Source organism: Pseudophryne corroboree, chromosome 6 (genome assembly GCF_028390025.1).
Source record: "Pseudophryne corroboree isolate aPseCor3 chromosome 6, aPseCor3.hap2, whole genome shotgun sequence".
Classification (NCBI taxonomy): domain Eukaryota; kingdom Metazoa; phylum Chordata; class Amphibia; order Anura; family Myobatrachidae; genus Pseudophryne; species Pseudophryne corroboree.
In genome coordinates this window covers 481562451-481585124 of record NC_086449.1, presented here as the reverse complement: position 1 = coordinate 481585124, position 22674 = coordinate 481562451, and positions in this window count along the sequence as shown.

Genomic DNA, 22674 nt, shown 5'->3' with positions numbered 1-22674 from the left:
AGGAACGAAATGCGCCATTTTTTAAAATCGATCTACCACCACCCAGATGGTATTTCAGCCTTTCGACGGAGGTAAATCGGTTATGAAATCCATAGAGATATGGGTCCAAGGTCTTTTGGCTATGGATAATGGATGTAGTAACCCAGGTGGTGGTCCCTTGGGATTTTTGTGTTGGGCGCATTTAGGACAAGCGGCAATACATTCTTGGATGTCAGTTCTAAGACATAGCCATCAGTAGGACCATTGAATAAATTCAAGAGTCTTGTCGACCCCAGGGTGACCCATAAAAGATGAAGCATGAGCCCAAGTTAATAGCCGTTTCCGGAGATTTGAGGCGACAAACGTTTTCTCAGGTACAGGAGCTGAAGAAATCCGAGTCGTTAGAAAGGATGTTGGACTCACAATAGCTTGTTTACTGGTTAGATCATTGGATTCGGAAGAATTGAAGGACCGGGAGAGGGCATCAGCCTTCTTATTCAAGGATCCTGGGCAATAAGTGAGCTTGAAATTAAACCGGGTGAAAAAGAGAGCCCATCTTGCTAGCCGTGGATTGAGACATTGTGCCGTTTGAAGATATAGAAGATTCTTATGATCGGTGTATACTGTGATGGGATATTGAGCTCCCTCTAAAAGATATCTCCATTCTTCAAATGCTAACTTAATGGCAAGCAATTCCTGCTCCCCGATGGTGTAGTTTCGTTCAGCAGGCAGGAATCTTTGAGAAAACTAACCATATGGATGAACTTTCTTATCCTCATAAACCTGTGACAAAACAGCCCAGACTGCCTCTGTGGAAGCATCCACCTCCACGAGAAATGGACGATTAAGATCAGGCTGACAAAGAATGGGAGCAGACATAAAGGCTTGTTTCAAATCGAGGAAGGCTTTAGTAGCTTGAGGAGTCCAATTCAAAGGATCCGCTCCTTTACGCGTCAAGGCTGTGATGGGAGTGACCAAGGTGGAGTAACTCTTAACAAATTTCCTGTAGAAATTGGCGAAGCCAAGGAAGCGCTGAATCTCTTTGAGAGTTGTGGGAGCTGACCAGTCATGAATAGCTTGGACCTTGGCAGGGTCCATCCGTAGCTCAGATCCGGAAATTATAAAACCCAAAAATGGAATGGATGCTACCTCGAAGGTACATTTCTCCAATTTGCAATATAAACGATTCCTCCTCAGATGATTTAACACTTCATTGACTTGGAGACTATGGGACTCTAGATCTTTGGAAAATATTAAGATATCATCTAAGTATACCACTAAGCATTTATAAAGAAGATCCCGAAAGAGTTAATTCACATAACTTTGGAAAACTGCTGGAGCATTGCAGAGGCCAAACGGCATTACGAGATACTCGTAATGCTCATCTCAAGTATTAAAGGCCATCTTCCATTCATCCCCTGCACGGATTCCAATCAAGTTATAAGTGCCTCGAAGATCAAGTTTAGTAAAAACTGTGGCCCCATTCACTCGGTCGAATAACTCGGGGATGAGAGGAAGTGGATACCGATTTTTGATCGTGATTTCATTGAGTCCATGGTAATCGATGCATGGCCGCAGGCCACCATCCTTCTTCTTAATAAAAAAAACAAGCCCCTGCAGGAGATGACGAAGGTCTAATAAAGCCTTTGGATAAATTCTCTTGTAAGTAGTCCAACATGTAGCCTGAGTCTCAGGAATGGATAACGGATAAATTCAGCCTCTGGGAGGAGTCCTACCCGGCACCAAATCGATCGGGCAATCCCATTCGCGGTTAGCTGGTAAGGAATCTGCCCCTTGCTTACTGAAGACGTCTATGTAAGACTGGTAAACTAGGTAACTCAGAGACATGAGCTGAACAAAGAGGTTTAACTGGGGCCAAACAACCATTGATACAAGATTGAATCTCCATAGTTCGCCAACAAATCTTCGGGTTATGTTTTTGCAACCAAGGTAAACCGAGAATCACATCGTGAGAGGCTTTGGGAACCACGAGAAAGGAGATATATTCGGAGTGTAATACGCCCACATTCATTCTAAGATAAGTAGTTTGAAAGGTGATTATGCCTTCTGGGATTTGACTTCCATCCACCACCGTAATAGAAATGGCTTGTTCCAAGGGTATGGTCCGAATCTTAAATTGCTGAATGATGGCGGAAGAAATGAAGTTCCCAGCTGCTACGGAATCTAACAAAGCCGAGATAAAGATGACAGAAGATGGAACCTCCAAACTAATGGGCAAAGTTGTCTCCTTTCCAGTATGTGACGCTAAAGTAACTCCTAGCTTAACCTCTCTGGAGTAAGCTAGGTGCGGGAGTTTTCCGGCCGGAGGTTACAAGATTTCACAAAGTGTTCTGAGGAGCTGCATACATACAAAGGTTTCCCCGGCGGCGACGAGAACGCTCCTCTTCTGAAAGTCGAGAGCGACCAATTTGCATTGGCTCTTCATTTGTGGGAGCATCGTTCTCTATACCGCAAGTCCAGTTTGTTGCTAATGGAAATCAGTTCATCCAATTTCGTGGGCACATCTCGGACCGTCCAAGTCATCCATAATCTTCTCAGAAAGGCCGTTCCAAAGGCAGTGACTAAGGCCTCCTCATTCCAATTCAATTCTTATGACAAAGTACGGAACTGGATTACATATTGACTGACCGTAAGTGAGCCCTACCGAAGACGAAGGATCTCTAGGGATGCTGAGGTGGTTCAACCCGGCTCATCAAAGATCTTCCTGAAAGAAGAAACAAATCCAACATAATCGGAGAGGAATGGGTCCCCTCTCACCCAAAGCGGAGATGCCCACGCCAATGCTTGACCAGTGAGATGAGAAATAATGTAAGCGATCTTTGTACGGGCTGATGGGAAGCTGGCCAACTGAAGCTCAAACTGTATCTCACGCTGGTTGAGGAATCCCCTACAGAGTTTCAGGGTTCCGTTGAACTTGCTAGGTGGAGGTAGTTGCAGTCGAGAAATTGGGACTGTCACCGGAGGAACTGCAGCAGAGGAGGAGTCTACTGGAGCCGGGGACTGTGGGGGCCTAATGGCCGCGTGAAGAGCATCCAAACGGTCAGACATAGTTTGCATGAATTGAACTATTTGCGACTGGGTGGACTCTTGATTATTCAGGCGTGAGAGAATGTTGGCCATAGCATCGCCTCCAGAGGCCTGGTCACCTAGCAGATCCATCTGGCCAGTGCTTACTGTCAAGGCAGGCTGTTTTTGTGAATCCGTTGGACTCAGACCAGCCGGAGGAGCAGATGCACCTGAGTGCAGGAAACAAGGAGGACGAAGATAATACCTTTTCATATATTTATTAACGGCAACAAAACAGAATAAAGCGGTAGGAAGTCAATACTAGTTCGGGATTGATAAACTGTAGAGAATGAAGTCTCTGAACTCCTGAAGGGAGAGGTTGGTGCTTGCAGAGAGAGATGGTTTGAAGAAGGGGCGTGACTGTGGAACTATGACGAGGTTTGCAGGGTGACGTCGGGGGTGAGATGAACTGCGAAGAATAGGTTTCTGGATGGGATGATAACGTGAGTGAAAAACTGTAAGAATGTCCACTGAAAGATACGAAGTCGATACTGAGGAATTGTGAAGAATTTGCTTTAGATGATACTAAGACGTGACTAAAGAACTGTGAAGTTAAGTTGCTGTATGATGCGAAGATGTGGCTTAAGGAACTGTGAAGATTGGTTGTTGGATAATACGAAGACGTGGATGAAGACCTGTGAAGACTGGTTGCAGGATGATGCGAAGACGTGGAAGGAGAACCGTGAAGATTGGTTACAGGATGATATGTACAGGTGAATGGAGAACGGTGAAGACTGGGTGATGTGAAGATGAGAATGAAGAACTGTGAAGACGGGTTAGCTAGCTGAAGCGAAGACGTAACTGAAGAGCTGTGAGGATTGTCCACTGGATGATGTGGAGATATGACCGAAAGACACAGACTGAGGCTGACGAACCACCACAGGAATCCTGGAGAACGCAAAGACACCAGCGGGAGGGTGGTCGACCGTGACCGCGCACTGGGGAGCTGACGGGCGTAGTGCAGCAAGAGCCGGCTGACAACTCGGAGAGCAAGATAGGACCAAATTACCTAGAGACGCACAGAGTAATCTGCGGGAGCACAGAGCTAGGGTACAGAGTAACCACAACAAAGCACTGGCACAGAATGCAAAAATTCCAGCCTATTTATAGGCAGCAGAAAAACAGGATTGGCTGACACTCACCCATTACGCTCATTGGTGCTGCACTTGGTCTCCAACATGGCTGCCCCCTATACTGCAGACACTAGGTCCTCCCTCCAGTTTCCAGGAAGCCGTCACTCCTGCCACTGTCCGCGCCGCGTCCCCAGGTGGCCACCGAGCACCACTGCTAGCCACGCTGGCTGGGGACAAATCCCGGGACCTGCAGCGGTGAGTACCCGCCGTGTGACAGTTTGCTGATATTTTATCTGTTTTTCTCATTTTTTGTGTACATGAAATCCAATGATTACATTTAAGCTCACTTTGTATCTAATACAATATCTCCAGGGTTGGGCTGGCCCACAGGGGAACAGGGCCCTCCTCCTCCTCTAGGGATCAGGTTTCAGACTCTATCCTAGTACACTTGAATTATGCATTATACTGATGTTACATTATACTTCACAAGAATATGGTTTATTATATATTTACCAAGGGGAACAGAACATGTACTCTGTAATGGTTAGCCAAACGTCTTTGGTGGCTGGCCACGCCCCAGTGGAGCCTAGCCACACCCTTAGCATGGGCCTCTACAACAGCATCTTCAACGGTGGGCCCTTCATGCCCCAGTTCGACACTGAATTTTTCCACCATGCATCTACATGAAATATTCCATTTGGCTGCATAAAAATGGATGATCTCAGCCACAAGGATGGATGGACACTTTCAGTATGAAGTTATGTTGACAGTTTACACTGTAGTGTAACCAGCAGCTGCAAGTTGTATCTTTGAACATCCTGTCTAAGTTTTTCATGTCTGAAAACATGTTCATATATGGTGTGAACCACCATCCAACTCTGAAGATTAAAAAGAGACATGGCCCAGTCAAGGGAGTTTTAAGAGAGGAGGTGGCCCGTGTGCAGACTCTGGTTGGGCCCTCTCCTCTCCATGGCGCAGTAGGCTCCGGCATTGTATTATCTTCGTCCTCCTTGTTTCCTGCACTCAGGAGCATCTGCTCCTCCGGTTGGTCTGAGTCCAACGGATTCACAAAAACAGCCTGCCTTGACAGTAAGCACTGGCCAGATGGATCTGCTAGGTGACCAGGCCTCTGGAGGCGATGCTATGGAAACTGCAACAGACTGTGCCTCCATTAGGGCTGCTTCCAGAAATTTTCCGGGCTTGTTTTCCATCCCAATCCGCCCCTGGACATGGTGTCTAACTGCAAAATTAGTAACACTATTAATTAAACAGATGTCAAGAAAATGCATAGGGCGATCAGGCTCACAAAAGACTTGTGGCACCACCAAGGAAAACCAGTTATGTGCTGATTAGATTGGTGGGTGCAAGGGTAAAAGCGTAATGTGAAAATTAGATAAAATATTAATGTAGGACTACAAGCAAAGTCTGGCAACCATTGACTGTTTAGGCATGCTGGTGTTAGTAGAAGTACAAGTACTAGCATGCCTATAGCTGTCAGTGGCTGTCAGTAGTAGTGGCACCTAGTAGGGCATATTATATCATTGCATCTAGATGGGAAATAAAACACATCAGATTGAAAAAGTATTTTAATGAAACCTACCCAAACCCCTATAACTTTATTTTTATTTATTTTTTATAAATGATACTCCTAAATCCGTATGGGCACTCCTTTCTTCTCTCCTGAACTAGTTCATAAGAATTTAAAATATAAACTGAGTGACACATCTTGCTCCTAGTTGAGCTGCAGCAAGGGTTAATTGACTTATTAGAGTTGGTGGGGTCTAAAAGTGATTAGACAATTAAATCAGTCTCCCCATGTAAGTTGCTGTGGTTGACATTATGTATTGACTTGTTAATTTATAATTGCCATCTCTGCTAAGCGCAAAACTACTGTAGCTGAAATTCTTTGCTTAATCTTCACTTATCAAGGGACGATCAGATGTGGAACTCAAGTAGTCAGTCACTGTCACTTGTTATTTGAGAATTAAATACTTTAGAGTGAGCAGTACTCAATGTCAGAGATATTACATGGACCCATATCCATAATATCCATAATGTACAGCACAACATCCAATACATACAGAACATTTCCATGGCTGCCATATCTGGTTCCATTGTCCACCATGCAGTGCATCCGGAAAGTATTCACAGCGCTTCACTTTTTCCACATTTTTTTATGTTACTGCCTTAATCCAAACTGGAATAAATTCTACACACAGAATTATTATCCCATAATAACAATGTGAAAAAAGTTTTTTGAAATTTTTTTGCAAATTTATTAAAAATAAAAAACTAAGAAATCACATGTACATAAGTGTTCACAACCTTTGCCAAATACTTTGTTGATGCACCTTTGGCAGCAGTTACAGCCTCAAGTCCATTTGAATATGATGCCAAAAGCTTGGCACACCTGTCTTTGGGCAGTTTTGCCCATTCAAGCTACATCAGGTTGAATGGGAAATGTTGGTGTACAGCCATATTCAGATCTCTCCAGAGATGTTCAATCGGATTCAAGTATGGGCTCTGGCGGGTCCACAGTAGGACATTCACAGAGTTGTCCTGAAGCCACACCTTTGATATCTTGGCTGTGTGCTTAGGGTCGTTGTCCTGCAGAAAGATAAAACGTCGTCCCAGTCTGAGGTCAAGAGCACTCTGGAGCAGGTTTTCATCCAGGACGTCTCTGTACATTGCTGCATTCATTTTTCCCTCTATCCTGACCAGTCTCCCAATTCCTGCCACTGAAAAACATCCCCACAGCACGATGCTGCCACCACCATACTTCACTGCAGGGATGGTAATAGCCTGGTGGTGATGAGCGGTGCCTGGTTTACTCCAAACATGGCTCCTGACATTCACACCAAAGAGTACAGTCTTTGTCTCATCAGACCAGAGAATTTGTTTCTCATGGTCTGAGAGTCCTTCAGGTGCATTTTGGCAAACTCCAGGCGAGCAGCTGTGTGATTTTTACTAAGGAGTGGCTTCCGTCTGGCCACTCTACCATACAGGCCTGATTGGTGGATTGCTGCAGAGATGGTTGTACTTCTGAAAGGTTCTCCTCTCTCCACAGAGGATTGCTGTAGCTCTGACAGAGTGACCATTGGGTTCTTGGTCACCTCCCTGACTAGGGCCCTTCTCCCCTGATCGCTCAGTTTAAATGGCTGGCCAGCTCTAGGAAAAGTCCTGGTGGTTCCGAACTTCTTCCATTTACAGATGATGGAGGCCTCTGTGCTCATTGGGTCTTTCAAAGCAGCAGATATTTTTCTGTACCCTTACCCAGATTTGTGCCTCGAGACAATCCTGTCTCGTAGATCTACAGACAATTCCTTTGACTTCATGCTTGGTTTGTGCTCAGACATGCACTGTCAAGTGTGGGACCTTATATAAACAGGTGTGTGCCTTTCCAAATCATGATTAATCAACCGAATTTATCACAGGTGGACTTCAATTAAGCTGTAGGAACAGCTCAAGGATGATTAGTGGAAACAGGATGCACCTGAGCTCAATTTTGAGCTTCATGGCAAAGGCTGTGAATACTTATGTACGTGTTTTTTATTTTTAATAAATTTGCAAAAATCTCAAAAAAACTTTTTCACGCTGTCATTATGGGGTATTGTGTGTAGAATTTGGAGGGAAAAAATTCATTTATTCCATTTTGTAACATACCAAAATGTGGAAAAAATTAAGCGCTGCGAATGCTTTCTGGATGCACTGTATACAAGCGTATAACTAACCAGTATAATCGATCTATTCTTAAATGTTCACTCAGCAAAACTCCATATTACTGCTTAAATATAACACCATCAATACATCAAATCTGTGTAATTGGGATTATTCAGGTTTATTAGGAAACCAAACTAGCACACTAATGGACTGTCACGATCCGGGTATCTGGACGCCATTTCTTACCCATCAGATGCCTCCTAAGGCTGGCTCAGCGCTCCAGGACCGGATCCCATCTGTTATCCTGATGTGCATATTCCCGCATCCTCTCCTGTCTCTCTGGACGCTGTCACAGTAACGCCTTATACATCTGGCATGGCGTCTCCCGCGGCCTCCGCCGCCGTTCCTGAGCTTCTGCATTCAGAGTGGCGATTACGTCAGCCGCGGCCTCTGCTGTGTCCGCGTGGTTGGATGTGCACCTGTCAGCCTGGCGTCTCCTGTCTCCGGTGGCCGGCGCCGCCATTACTGTTTTCCAGACCACATGGATTACAAACCAAACTTCCCTCCAAGTGTCTGCATGGGCGCAGCCATCTTGGATTCTGTCATCTGATCATATTCACCAATCTGCTGTCTGTATTATTAATTTGCATAATTGCCTAGCCAATGCCTTCCTTGCTGCAGGTATAAATAGGTTGTGCCTGAGCAAGGAAGGCGTCAGTGCTTTGGTTGTCAAACCTAGTTCCAGTTTGTCTCTCTTCTGTGAATGTCTTCCAAGTTCCAGCTCCTGTCTCCAGACTTCTGCTATAGAGACCCGCACCAGCATTCCATCTGCGGTGTAGCCTGACTCTCCGATCCATACTGGACTCACCTGTTTCCAGCTACAACATCACCTGCTTCCAGCTCAGCTTCCAGCAGTGTACAGCTTCTCTTAAAGGGCCGGTGTCCTTTCTGCAGTTTACCACTCTCCACCAGTATTATTATTTCTCCGCTCTCAAATTCTACATTTCATCTACATTGCATCGCTCTCAAGCTTTATTTATTATTTAACTGGTTCCAGCCAGTATCCACTCCGTGCTAACACCTGTCTGGTTCTAACCAGTACCCACAGCAGCATTTTATCTACAGCAGTCCAGCTTTCCCTGGAACACCAGCTGGTACGACCTTGGGCTTTCCTCATTGCTACAGTTGAGCCTGGTAAGGACTTTCCAACTTGCAGATAATAAGAACTGTCTCATACCACCAGAGCTCTGTGGCCCCTGCCACCCTGTAGTACCCAGGAACTGTATTATTATTTCTCTGCTGATTTTTATGTTACTTTTTACTGCTGCTGTGATGCATGGAGTTTGTCATAAATAAATATCATTGACTTTTACTCAAGTTGTCGTGGTCACGCCTTCGGGCGGTTTCTCTTCATGTTACTTACATGTCCAGGGGTCTGATACAACCTCCCAGGTTCCGGTACATCTCAGCCCCTACAACTGAGGCTGCCTTCCGTCAGCTTAGGCCCTCAGTTGTGACAGTAAGCACTGACCAAATGAATCCAGCCGGAGACCAGGATCAAGCGGCCAGGCTGATGCAAGAACTGGCAGCCCGACTTGAACATCAGGAGGCTGCACAGGGCCACATCATCCGCTGTCTCCAGGATCTCTCTACTCGGCTGGATGGGATTCAGACAACTCTCCGTGGATCAGGCGCATCTGGGGCGTCAACCACAGTGACTCCAACTATAACCCCACCCACCTTACCCGTTTCTGCTCCACGTCTTCATCTTCCAACGCCAGCAAAATTTGACGGATCTCCAAGATTCTGCAGGGGATTTCTCAACCAGTGTGAGATTCAGTTTGAGCTACAACCTGGCAATTTTCCCAGTGACCGTACAAAAATTGCCTACATCATCTCTCTTCTCAGTGGCTCAGCCCTTGACTGGGCATCACCGTTATGGGAGAGGTCCGACACCCTGCTATCTTCTTACACTGCATTCGTGTCAACATTCAGGCGCATCTTCGACGAGCCAGGCCGGGTAACTTCAGCTTCGTCTGAGATTCTCCGTTTACGCCAGGGATCACATACTGTAGGACAATATCTTATACAGTTCCAGATCCTGGTATCCGAACTGGCATGGAACAACGAGGCCCTGTATGCTGCATTCTGGCATGGTTTATCTGAGTGTATTAAAGACGAGTTAGCTACCAGAGACTTACCCTCCAAGTAAGATGAGCTAATCTCACTTTGTACAAAAGTTGACTTACGTTTCAGAGAGAGAGCAACTGAGCGTGGAAGATCATCTGCTCCAAAATCTTCTGCTCCTCCTCCTCGCCAACTGTCACCAACTAAAGATGAGCCCATGCAAATTGGCCGTTCCCGTTTAACTCCTGCTGAGCGCCGAAGACGTCTCTCCGAGTCTCTCTGTCTTTATTGTGCAGCTCCGTCTCACACCATTAATGCTTGTCCCAAACGTCCGGGACTCCAGACCCTAGCTCGCCAAGGAGAGGGCCGGCTAGGAGTAATGATCTCCTCTCCATCCCCTCAAGATTGTAATCTCCCAGTCTCGCTTCAAGTTGCTCAACGTTATCAGAACGTCATTGCCCTCCTTGATTCCGGAGCAGCTGGGAACTTTATTACCGAAGCCTATGTTAAACGGTGGTCCCTACCCACCGAGAGACTTCCTTCCTCCTTTTCCTTAACTGCCGTGGATGGCAGTAAAATTTTTGATACAGTTATTGCTCTAAGGACTCTACCAGTTCGTCTGAGAGTGGGAGTTCTTCATTCCGAACTTATTTCACTTTTAGTGATTCCAAGAGCCACACATCCTGTGGTCCTGGGCCTTCCATGGCTCCGTCTTCACTATCCTGCAATTGATTGGACGACTACGCAAATCCTGGCATGGGGTCCCTCCTGTGCTGAGACATGTTTGTTTAAAGTGTTGCCTGTCTGTTCTTCCTCCCCCAGGTCGTCTGATGTTCCACCTCCTCCATATCAAGATTTCACGGATGTGTTCAGTAAGGCTTCTGCTGATATCCTTCCTCCTCATAGAGAATGGGACTGCCCGATTGATCTCGTTCCAGGGAAGGTTCCACCTCGAGGCCGAACTTATCCGTTGTCTCTGCCCGAGACGCATTCTATGGAGGAATACATTAAAGAGAACCTAGCAAAGGGGTTCATTCGATCTTCTTCTTCTCCAGCCGGCGCAGGCTTCTTTTTTGTAAAAAAGAAAGATGGTGGTCTGCGGCCGTGCATCGACTACAGAGGTTTGAACGACATTACCATCAAGAACCGCTATCCTTTACCCCTGATTACTGAGCTCTTTGACAGAGTTAGCGGAGCTACCATCTTTACAAAGCTGGACTTGAGAGGTGCATACAATCTCATCCGGATCCGTGAGGGTGACGAGTGGAAGACCGCATTTAACACCCGTGACGGACATTATGAGTACCTCGTCATGCCCTTCGGATTGAGCAATGCTCCAGCTGTCTTCCAGCATTTCGTCAATGAGATCTTCAGAGACATTCTATACCGTCATGTCGTGGTCTATCTAGATGATATCCTCATTTTTGCCAACAATTTAGAGGAACATCGTTTTTGGGTAAAGGAGGTTCTGTCCCGTCTCCGTGTCAATCATCTCTATTGCAAATTAGAGAAATGCGTCTTTGAAGTCAAGTCCATTCCGTTTCTAGGATACATTGTGTCTGGTTCCGGACTAGAGATGGATCCTGAGAAACTACAAGCAATCCAGAATTGGCCGGTACCCTTAACCCTCAAAGGGGTCCAGAGGTTCTTAGGGTTCGCCAATTATTACCGAAAGTTTATACGAGACTTTTCCACCATTGTGGCGCCTATTACTGCTTTCACCAAGAAGGGTGCTAACCCGTCCAAGTGGTCTGAAGAAGCCATGCAAGCTTTTCATCTTTTAAAACAGAGGTTCATCTCTGCGCCTGTCCTGAAACAGCCTGACATCGACTCTCCTTTCATCTAAGAGGTGGATGCCTCCTCCGTTGGAGTAGGAGCGGTGTTATCTCAGAGGGCTAAAGATGGCCATTTACATCCTTGCAGTTTCTTCTCACGGAAGTTCTCCCCAGCGGAACGCAACTATGCCATTGGCGACCAGGAGTTGCTAGCCATCAAGCTCGCTCTAGAGGAGTGGAGATATCTGTTGGAGGGAGCTTCTCATTCAATCACCATCCTTACAGACCACAAGAACCTTCTATATCTGAAAGGCGCACAATGTCTCAATCCTCGTCAGGCCAGATGGGCACTTTTCTTTTCCAGGTTCGACTTTAAACTCCAGTTCTGTCCGGGCTCTCAGAATCGCAAGGCCGATGCCCTTTCCCGCTCATGGGAGCAAGAAAATGAGTCAGAGTCTTCAGACAAGCATCCTATTATAAATCCGTTGGCATTCTCCACGGTAGGGATGGACTCTACGCCCCCATCAGGGAAAAGTTTTGTGAAGCCGACACTAAGGAAGAAGCTCATGCATTGGGCCCATGCTTCCCGCTTTGCCGGACATACAGGTATCCAAAAAACCCTGGAGTTTATCTCTAGGTCCTATTGGTGGCCAACTCTGAAAAAGGACGTTTTGGAGTTTATTGCATCTTGCCCAAAGTGTGCTCAACATAAAGTATCCCGCCAGTCGCCTGCGGGGCAACTGGTTCCACTATCTGTTCCCCGTCGACCATGGACCCATTTGTCGATGGATTTTATTACAGATTTGCCCATGTGCAACAAGTTCAATACCATCTGGGTGGTAGTTGACCGGTTCACCAAGATGGCACACTTCATTCCTCTCACCGGTCTTCCGTCAGCTTCCAAGTTGGCTCAAGTATTCATACAAGAGATCTTCCGACTCCACGGTCTTCCAGAAGAAATTATCTCAGATCGAGGAGTTCAATTCACAGCCAAATTCTGGCGAAGTTTATGTCAAGTCCTCCAAGTCAAGCTAAAGTTTTCCACGGCTTACCATCCTCAGACCAATGGTCAGACTGAGAGGGAGAATCAGGACTTGGAGTCCTTCCTCCGCATCTATGTGTCTTCCTCTCAAGATGACTGGGTTCAATTACTTCCCTGGGCCGAGTTCTGTCATAACAACCAGTATCATTCTTCATCTTCTTCAACACCATTCTTCACCAACTTTGGATTCCACCCTAAAGTCCCTGAGTTCCAACCGCTTCCAGCAACTTCTGTTCCCGCAGTGGATATCACCTTGCATCAGTTTGCCAATATCTGGAAGAGCGTACGATCAGCTCTGCTCAAGGCATCGTTCAGGTACAAGAAGTTTGCGGATAAGAAGCGTCGAGCAGTTCCTGCTCTCAAGGTGGGTGATCGGGTATGGTTATCCACGAAGAATTTGAGGTTGAGAGTTCCCAGTATGAAGTTTGCACCTCGCTTCATCGGTCCTTTTAAAATTGATCAAGTCATCAATCCTGTTGCTTACAGACTCCAGTTACCTCCTTTCTTAAAAATACCCAGGACATTCCATGTTTCCCTGTTGAAACCGTTAATCTTGAATCGGTTTCATTCCTCACTTCCTCCAACTCCGAAAGTCCAAACTCAACGAGGCGTTGAGTATGAAGTGGCCAAGATCCTGGACTCACGTCACCGTTACGGTCGACTTCAGTATCTTATTGACTGGAAGGGTTATGGCCCTGAGGAACGTTCATGGACCAATGCTTCTGATGTCCATGCTCCTGCCTTGGTCCGGAGATTCCATTCCAAGTTTCCTCAAAAGCCAAAGAAGTGTCCTGGGGCCACTACTAAAGGGGGGGGTGCTGTCACGATCCGGGTATCTGGACGCCATTTCTTACCCATCAGATGCCTCCTAAGGCTGGCTCAGCGCTCCAGGACCGGATCCCATCTGTTATCCTGATGTGCATATTCCCGCATCCTCTCCTGTCTCTCTGGACAGTAACGCCTTATACATCTGGCATGGCGTCTCCCGCGGCCTCCGCCGCCGTTCCTGAGCTTCTGCATTCAGAGTGGCGATTACGTCAGCCGCGGCCTCCGCTGTGTCCGCGTGGTTGGATGTGCACCTGTCAGCCTGGCGTCTCCTGTCTCCGGTGGCCGGCGCCGCCATTACTGTTTTCCAGACCACATGGATTACAAACCAAACTTCCCTCCAAGTGTCTGCATGGGCGCAGCCATCTTGGATTCTGTCATCTGATCATATTCACCAATCTGCTGTCTGTATTATTAATTTGCATAATTGCCTAGCCAATGCCTTCCTTGCTGCAGGTATAAATAGGTTGTGCCTGAGCAAGGAAGGCGTCAGTGCTTTGGTTGTCAAACCTAGTTCCAGTTTGTCTCTCTTCTGTGAATGTCTTCCAGGTTCCAGCTCCTGTCTCCAGACTTCTGCTATAGAGACCCGCACCAGCATTCCATCTGCGGTGTAGCCTGACTCTCCGATCCATACTGGACTCACCTGTTTCCAGCTACAACATCACCTGCTTCCAGCTCAGCTTCCAGCAGTGTACAGCTTCTCTTAAAGGGCCGGTGTCCTTTCTGCAGTTTACCACTCTCCACCGGTATTATTATTTCTCCGCTCTCAAATTCTACATTTCATCTACATTGCATCGCTCTCAAGCTTTATTTATTATTTAACTGGTTCCAGCCAGTATCCACTCCGTGCCAACACCTGTCTGGTTCTAACCAGTACCCACAGCAGCATTTTATCTACAGCAGTCCAGCTTTCCCTGGAACACCAGCTGGTACGACCCTGGGCTTTCCTCATTGCTACAGTTGAGCCTGGTAAGGACTTTCCAACTTGCAGATAATAAGAACTGTCTCATACCACCAGAGCTCTGTGGCCCCTGCCATTCTGTAGTACCCAGGAACTGTATTATTATTTCTCTGCTGATTTTTATGTTACTTTTTACTGCTACTGTGATGCATGGAGTTTGTCATAAATAAATATCATTGACTTTTACTCAAGTTGTCGTGGTCACGCCTTCGGGCGGTTTCTCTTCATGTTACTTACATGTCCAGGGGTCTGATACAACCTCCCAGGTTCCGGTACATCTCAGCCCCTACAACTGAGGCTGCCTTCCGTCAGCTCAGGCCCTCAGTTGTGACATGGACAAAACCATGTTGCACTTCAGGTGGGGCACATGTAACATATGCAGAGAGATTTACATTTGGGTGGGTTATATTGTTTCTGTGCATGATAAATACTTGCTGCTTTATTTTTACACTGCAATTTGTATTTCAGTCTGAACACATCCCACCCAAATCTAAATCTCTCTGCACATGTTACATCTGCCCCTCCTGCAGTGCAACATGGTTTTGCCCATTAGTGTGTTTTTTTTGGTTTGCCAACAAACCTGAATAAAGTCCAAAGTTTGACGTTAAGATATAGAAAATTGTCTCAATACATTCAGTATACATAACCTCACATATTTTGTCTTTCTTTACTCTCGCAGCCTCCTGACCCTTGGCCAACATTGCTAGGTGATCAACCCATTAAGAACCTAGCAATCTGGTGGACCATTATGTAACAGGTAGCATCTATCCTTGTGTATCAATGCCTATTTACTTATAGATTGTATGCTTGCTAGCAGGGCCTTCCTACCTCTATGTCTGTCTGTTTTTGGCCAGTTTTGTTCTATTACTGTTGTTCTAATTGTAAAGTGCAATGGATTATGCTGCACTATATAAGAAACTGTCAATCAATCAATCAATCAATCAATCAATCAATCAATCAATCATTAAATAAATTACTTTTTTATGTATGGGGGTGCATGCTTTACAAAACAAATTTTGTTAAGAGATTATTCCTTACAACTGGGGCAGATGTATTATCCTGGAGAATTATAAAGAAGGGATAAACCAGTGATAAGCGCATGGTGATAACGCACCAGCCAATCATTACGTATTTGAAAAATGACAGGGGCTGATTGGCTGGTGTATTATCACCTTGCACTTATCACTGCTTTATCACTTCTCCAGGTTAAAACATCTGTCCCAGTATTACATGTGCATCAACCCCTTCACTGCTGAGGGTTTTCTCATACCTGTGGGGGCCATTTTGCAAAAATTTGTGCAAGTCACATTCCGCTATCAATAACAGTAATTTGTATACAGTACATACACCAATTCTATCTTGTTCTTATACTATTAGTCTCTTTGTTCCTTCTGACATATCAAATAAAAAGTAACCAAAATAGCCAAAACAAGATTACGGACCCCATGTGATTTTGTAGAGGTTGCTGCTAAATTTAGAACACAAATCAGTTACAGCGTAAGGCAAATTAAGAATAAATAAACAAAAATGTAAATAGCTTCCTGTTTTTTAAATTCTGCTTGGCCAGGTGCCCCTCCAAGTAACAGCTATAGCTGAGATACAATGGCCCTCATTCCGAGTTGTTCGCTCGCAAGCGGATTTTAGCAGATTTGCTCATGCTAAGCCGCCGCCTACTGGGAGTGAATCTTAGCATCTTAAAATTGCGAACGATGTATTCGCAATAGTGCGATTACACACCTCGTAGCAGTTTCTGAGTAGCTCCAGACTTACTCGGCATCTGCGATCAGTTCAGTGCTTGGCGTTCCTGGTTTGACGTCACAAACACACCCAGCGTTCGCCCAGACACTCCTCCGTTTCTCCAGCCACTCCCGCGTTTTTTCCGGAAACGGTAGCGTTTTTTCCCACACGCCCATAAAACGGCCTGTTTCCGCCCAGTAACACCCATTTCCTGTCAATCACATTACGATCGCCTGAACGATGAAAAAGCCGTGAGTAAAATTCCTAAGTGCATAGCAAATTTACTTGGCGCAGTCGCAGTGCGGACATTGCGCATTAAGCGGAAAATCACTGCGATGCGAAGATTTTTACCGAGCGAACAACTCGGAATGAGGGCCAATATGTAAATCAGTGGGGCAGAACTCCTGGCACTGAAATACGCATCAACTCAAGGTGATTCCAACATTTTAGGACATTATGATGCATCCTTTCCCCAGGTATAACTCTACTCTGTCTCTATTTATCCCCACTCAATATTGTTTTTACCTTGCTTTGTTTCCCCATCACTGTTTTAATGGTATAGTCCCCATTCCCAGCAATGGGGACCCATAAAAAGCCTCTCTGGTTTACTGTAAAGTAGAGATGTGCGGCGGGCACTTTTCGTGTTTTGGTTTTGGTTCTGGTTCCATGCTCGTTTTTGGATCTGGATTGGTTTTGCCAAAACCACCCTTTCGTGTTTTGGTTTTGGATCTGGATGATTTTTGAAGAAACTATAAAAACAGCTAAAATCACATAATTTGGGGGTAATTTAGATCCTACGGTATTATTAACCTCAATAACATTCATTTCCACTCACTTCCAGTCTATTCTGAACACCTCACACCTCACAATAATGTTTTTAGGCCAAAAGGTTGCACCGAGGTGTCTGTATAACTAAGCTAAGCGACACAAGTGTGCATCACAAACACCTGGCCCATCTAGGAGTGGCAATGCAGTTGCAGACTGGATGGCACTTAAAAAAACTAGGCCCCAAACAGCACATCATGCAAAGAAGTAAAAGAGGTGCAATGAGGTAGCTGTATGACTAAGCTAAGCGACACAAGTGTACGGCACTAACAACATGGGACGTGCTGGATTTGCCCGGATGTAATACAGGCAAAATATTGGTGGCACAGGAGAGCGTTCCCCTAAACCACACACACACACACACACACACACACACACACACACACACACACACACACACACACACACACACAGCAAAGCCTGTAAAATTAATTTGGATAATAATAACCCTTTTATTCGGAGCTATTATAATAATATGCAGCACAGGTGAGCGTACCCCTACACCTCACAGGGCAAACCCTGTAAAAATTATTTGGATAATAATATAAGTAATGTATATAACACTTTTATTTGGAGTAAATAATATACATTACAGGACACCACCACTGGACTTATGGCAGCACAAGACACCACCACTGGACTGGACTTTATACGGCAGTACCCCTGGACTTATACGGCAGTACCCCCAGACTTGTACGGCAGTGTCAGTCAGGATGGCACTTTAAAAAACTAGTCCCCAAACAGCACATGATGCAAAGAAGAAAAAGAGGTGCAAGATGGAATTGTCCTTGGGCCCTCCCATCCACCTTTATGTTGCCTCCTCACAGAGTATTAATTCATCCCCATTGGAATCCACCATCACAGATCCCTGTGTACTTTCTGGAGGCAATTGCTGGTAAAGGTCTTTCCGGAGGAATTTATAATTCATTTTGATGAACATCATCTTCTCCACATTTTGTGGAAGTAAACTCCTACGCTGATCGCTGACAAGGTTACCGACTGCACTAAACACTCTTTTGGAGTACACACTGGAGGAAGGGGGGGGGGGGTAGGGGGGCAACTTAGGTAAAGTAAAGCCGGTTTGTGCAAGGGCATCCAAATTGCCTCTTTTTCCTGCCAGTATACGTACGGACTGTCTGACATGCCTACTTGGATGCTGTACTCATATAATCGTCCACCATTCTTTCAATGGTGACAGAATCATATGCAATGACAGTAGACATGTCAGTAATCGCTGGCAGGTCCTTCAGTCCGGACCAGATGTCAGCACTCACTCCTGACTGCCCTGCATCACCGCCAGTGGGTGAGCTAGGAAATCTTATCCTTTTCCTCGCAGCCCCAGTTGCAGGATAAAATGAAGGAGGAGCTGTCGACGGGTCACGTTCCGCTTGAGTTGACAATTTTCTCATCATTAGGTCTTTGAACCTCTGCAGATTTGTGTCTGCCAGAAAGAGAGATACAACGTAGACTTTAAACCTAGGATTGAGCACGGTGGCCAAAATGTAGTGCTCTGATTTCAACAGATTGACCACCCTTTAATCCTGGCAAAGCGAATGAAGGGCTCCATCCACAAGTCCCACATACTTAGAGGAATCACTCCGTCTTAGCTTCTCCTTCAATTTCTCCATCTGCTTCTGCAAAAGCCTGATGAAGGGAATGGCCTGACTCAAGCTGGGCAGTGTCTGAACTGACTTCACGTGTGGCAAGTTCGAAGGGTTTGAGAACCTTGCACAAGACTGAAATCATTCTCCACTGTGCTTGAGTCAGGTGCATTCCCCATCCATTGCCTATATCGTAGGTGGATGTATAGGCTTGAATGGCCTTTTGCTGCTCCTCCATCCTCTGAAGCATATAGAGTGTTGAATTCCACCTCGTTACCACCTCTTGCTTCAGGTGATGGCAGGGCAGGTTCAGGAGTGTTTGCTGGCGATCCAGTCTTCGGCACACAGTGGCTGAATGTCGAAAGCGGCCCACAATTTTTCGGGCCACCAACAGCATCTCTTCCACGCCCCTGTCATTTAAAAAAAAATTCTGCTCCACCAAATTAATTGTATATGCAAAACATGGGACGTGCTGGAATTTGCCCAGATGTAATGCACGCACAGTATTGGTGGCGTTGTCCGATATAACAAATCATTAGGAGAGTCTAAATGGGGTAAGCCATTGTGCGATGATGTCCCTCAGTTTCCGTAAGAGGTTGTCAGTGGTGTGACTCTTACAGAAAGCAGTGATATATAGCGTAGCCTGCCTAGGAACAAGTTGGCATTTGCGAGATGCTGCTACTGGTGCTGCTGCTGCTATTGTTGTTGTTGCTGCGGGAGGCAATACATCTACCCAGTGGGCTCTCACAGTCATATAGTCCTTAGTTTGCCCAGTTCCACTTTTCCACATGTCCGTTGTTAAGTGGACAGTGGGTACAACTGCATTTTTTAGGACACTGAGGACACTTTTTCTGACATCTCTGTACATTCTCTCAGCAGCAACAACAACAGCAGCAGCGGCAGCAACACCAGCAGTAGGCGTACCACTCAAGGATCCTCCGGAGGAATCCCGGTTAGGAGAGGACTCCTCAGTCTTGCCAGTGACATGGCAAGACTGCACCACCAAATTAATTGCTAGTGCAAGACATGGGACGTGCTGGAATTTGCCCAGATGTAATGCACGCACAATATTTGTGGCGTTGTCCGATATAACAAATCCACCGGGAGAATCTAAGTGGTGTTAGCCATTGTGCAATGATGTCCCTCAGTTGCCCGCAAGAGGTTGTCAGCGGTGTGCCTCTTACGGAAAGCGATGATACATAGAGTAGCCTGCCTAGGAACAAGTTGGCGTTTGCGAGATGCTGCTACTGGTGCCGCTGCTGTTGTTGTTGCTGCAGGAGGCAATACATCTACCCAGTGGGCTCTCACAGTCATATAGTCCTTAGCCTGCCCTGTTCCACTTGTCCACATGTCCGTGGTTAAGTGGACAGTGGGTACAACTGCATTTCTTAGGACACTGAGGACACTTTTTCTGACGTCTCTGTACATTCTCGGTATCGCCTGCCTAGTGAAGTGGAACCTAGATGGGAATTGGTACCGGAGACACACTACTTCCATCAATTCTCTAAGTCCCACTGAACTAATGGCGGATACTGGACGCACGTCTAACACCAACATAGCTGTCAAGGCCTCAGTTATCTGCTTTGCAACAGGATGACCGCTGTCACATTTCATCTTCCTGACAAAGGACTGTAGGACAGTCAATTGCTTACTTGAAGTAGTACAAGTGGTCTTCCAACTTCCCCTCTGGGATGACGATCGACTCCCAGCAGCAACAACAACAGCGGCAGCAACAGCAGCAGCAGTAGGCGTACCACTCAAGGATCCTCCGGAGGAATCCCGGTTAGAAGAGAACACCTCCGTCTTGCCAGTGACATAGCCTACAGGACTACTGACGTTCTTGACTGAGGAGGAAGTTGATGTTGAGGGAGTTGGTGGTGTGGCTTGCAGGAGCTTGGGTACAAGAGGAAGAAGGGATTTAGGTGTCAGTGGACTGCTTACGGTCTTACCTAAAGTTTCAGAACTTGACACTGACTTCTGATGAATGCGCAGCAGGTGACATATAAGGGAGGATGTTCCTAGGTGGTTAATGTCCTTACCCCTACTTATTACAGATTGACAGAGGCAACACACGGCTTGACACCTGTTGTCCGGATTTGTGAAGAAATAATTCCACACTGAAGAGGTGGCTTTTTTGGAATTTTGCCCAGGCATCACAAAGGGCTTATTCATCCCACGGACAACAGGTGTCTCCCCCGGTGCCTGATTTAAACAAAGCCCATCACCATCAGAATCCTCGTTAACTTCCTCCTCAGCATCAGCAACACCAATATCCTCATCCTGGTGTACTTCAACAGTGACATCTTCAATTTGAATATCAGAAACTGGACTGTGGGTGCTCCTTCCAGCACTTGCAGAGGGTGTGCAAATTATGGAAGGAGCCACCTCTTCCCGTCCAGTGTTAGGAAGGCCAGGCATCGCAACCGCCGACACACTTGGACTCTCCTTGGGAATTTGTGATACCATCTTAGAATGCAAAGTTCTTTGCTGTGTTTTTGCTAGCTTAACTCTTATCAATTTTCTAGCGGGAGGATGAGGGCTTCCATCATCATGTGAAGCTGAACCACTAGTCATTCACATAGGCCAGGGCCTTAGCCGTTCCTTGCCACTACGTGTCGTAAATGGCATATTGGCAATTTTACATTTCTCCTCAGACCATTTAAAAATGTTTTTGGGTCTTTTTACTGAACTTTGGCTTTTTGGATTTTACATGCCCTCTACTATCACATTGGGCATCGGCCTTGGCAGACGACGTTGATGGGATTTCATTGTATATGACATGACTAGTGGCAGCAACTTCAAACTAGGAGGAAGTGGTTCTTGATCTTTCCCTTTTTTTTCTCTCCAAATTTTTGTTCTCCATTATTTTTCTGGAGTTATATAACACAATATCCAAAAACAATCCAAAAATATACTGGTAGGTTAATTGGCTCCCAACAATGTGTCGGTGTGTATATGTGATAGGGAATATAGGCCCTCATTCCGAGTTGATCGCTCGCTAGCTGCTTTTAGCAGCAGTGCAAACGCTAAGCCGCCGCCCTCTGGGAGTGTATCTTATCTTAGCAGAAGTGCGAACGAAAGGTTAGCAGAATAGTGCTGACATTTTTTCAAGCAGTTTCAGAGTAGCTGCAGACCTACTCCTTCCTTGCGATCACTTCAGTCTATTTAGTTCCTGCTTTGACGTAACAAACACGCCCTGCGTTCGGCCAGCCACTCCCCCGTTACCTCAGGCACGCCCTTGTTTTTACCTGACACGCCTGCGTTTTTTAGCACACTCCCAGAAAATGCTCAGTTACCACCCAGAAACACCCACTTCCTGTCAATCACTCACCGATCAGCAGAGCGACTGAAAAGCATCGCTAGACCTTGTGTAAAACTGCATAGTTTTTTGTGAAAGTACTTTGCGCGTGCGCACTGCAGCCTGTATGCATGTGCAGTAATGCCGATTTTTAGCCTGATCGCTATGCTGCGAACAACGGCAGCTAGCGATCAACTCGGAATGACCCCCATAGATTGTAAGCTCCAATGGGGCAGGGACTGATGTGAATGAGCAAATATTCTCTGTAAAGCGCTGCGGAATATGTGTGCGCTATATAAATATCTGGTAGGTAATAAATAAATAATATTCGGCACAGGACAGCGTATCCCTACACCACACAGAGCAAACCCTGTAAAAATTATTTGGATTAAATATTAATAACCCCTTTAAATGGAGTAAATAATATACAGCACAGGTCAGTACCACTGGATTTATATGGCGGTATCACTGGAATTATATGGCAGTATCAGTGGAATTATATGGCAGTGCCACTGGACTGGATTTATACGGCAACACCACTGCACTTATACGGCAGTATCACTGGAATTATATGGCAGTATCACTGGACTTATATGGCAGTACTACTGGACTGGATTTATACAGGAGTACCACTGGACTTATACGGCAGTACCACTGAACTGGATTTATACGGCAGTACCACTG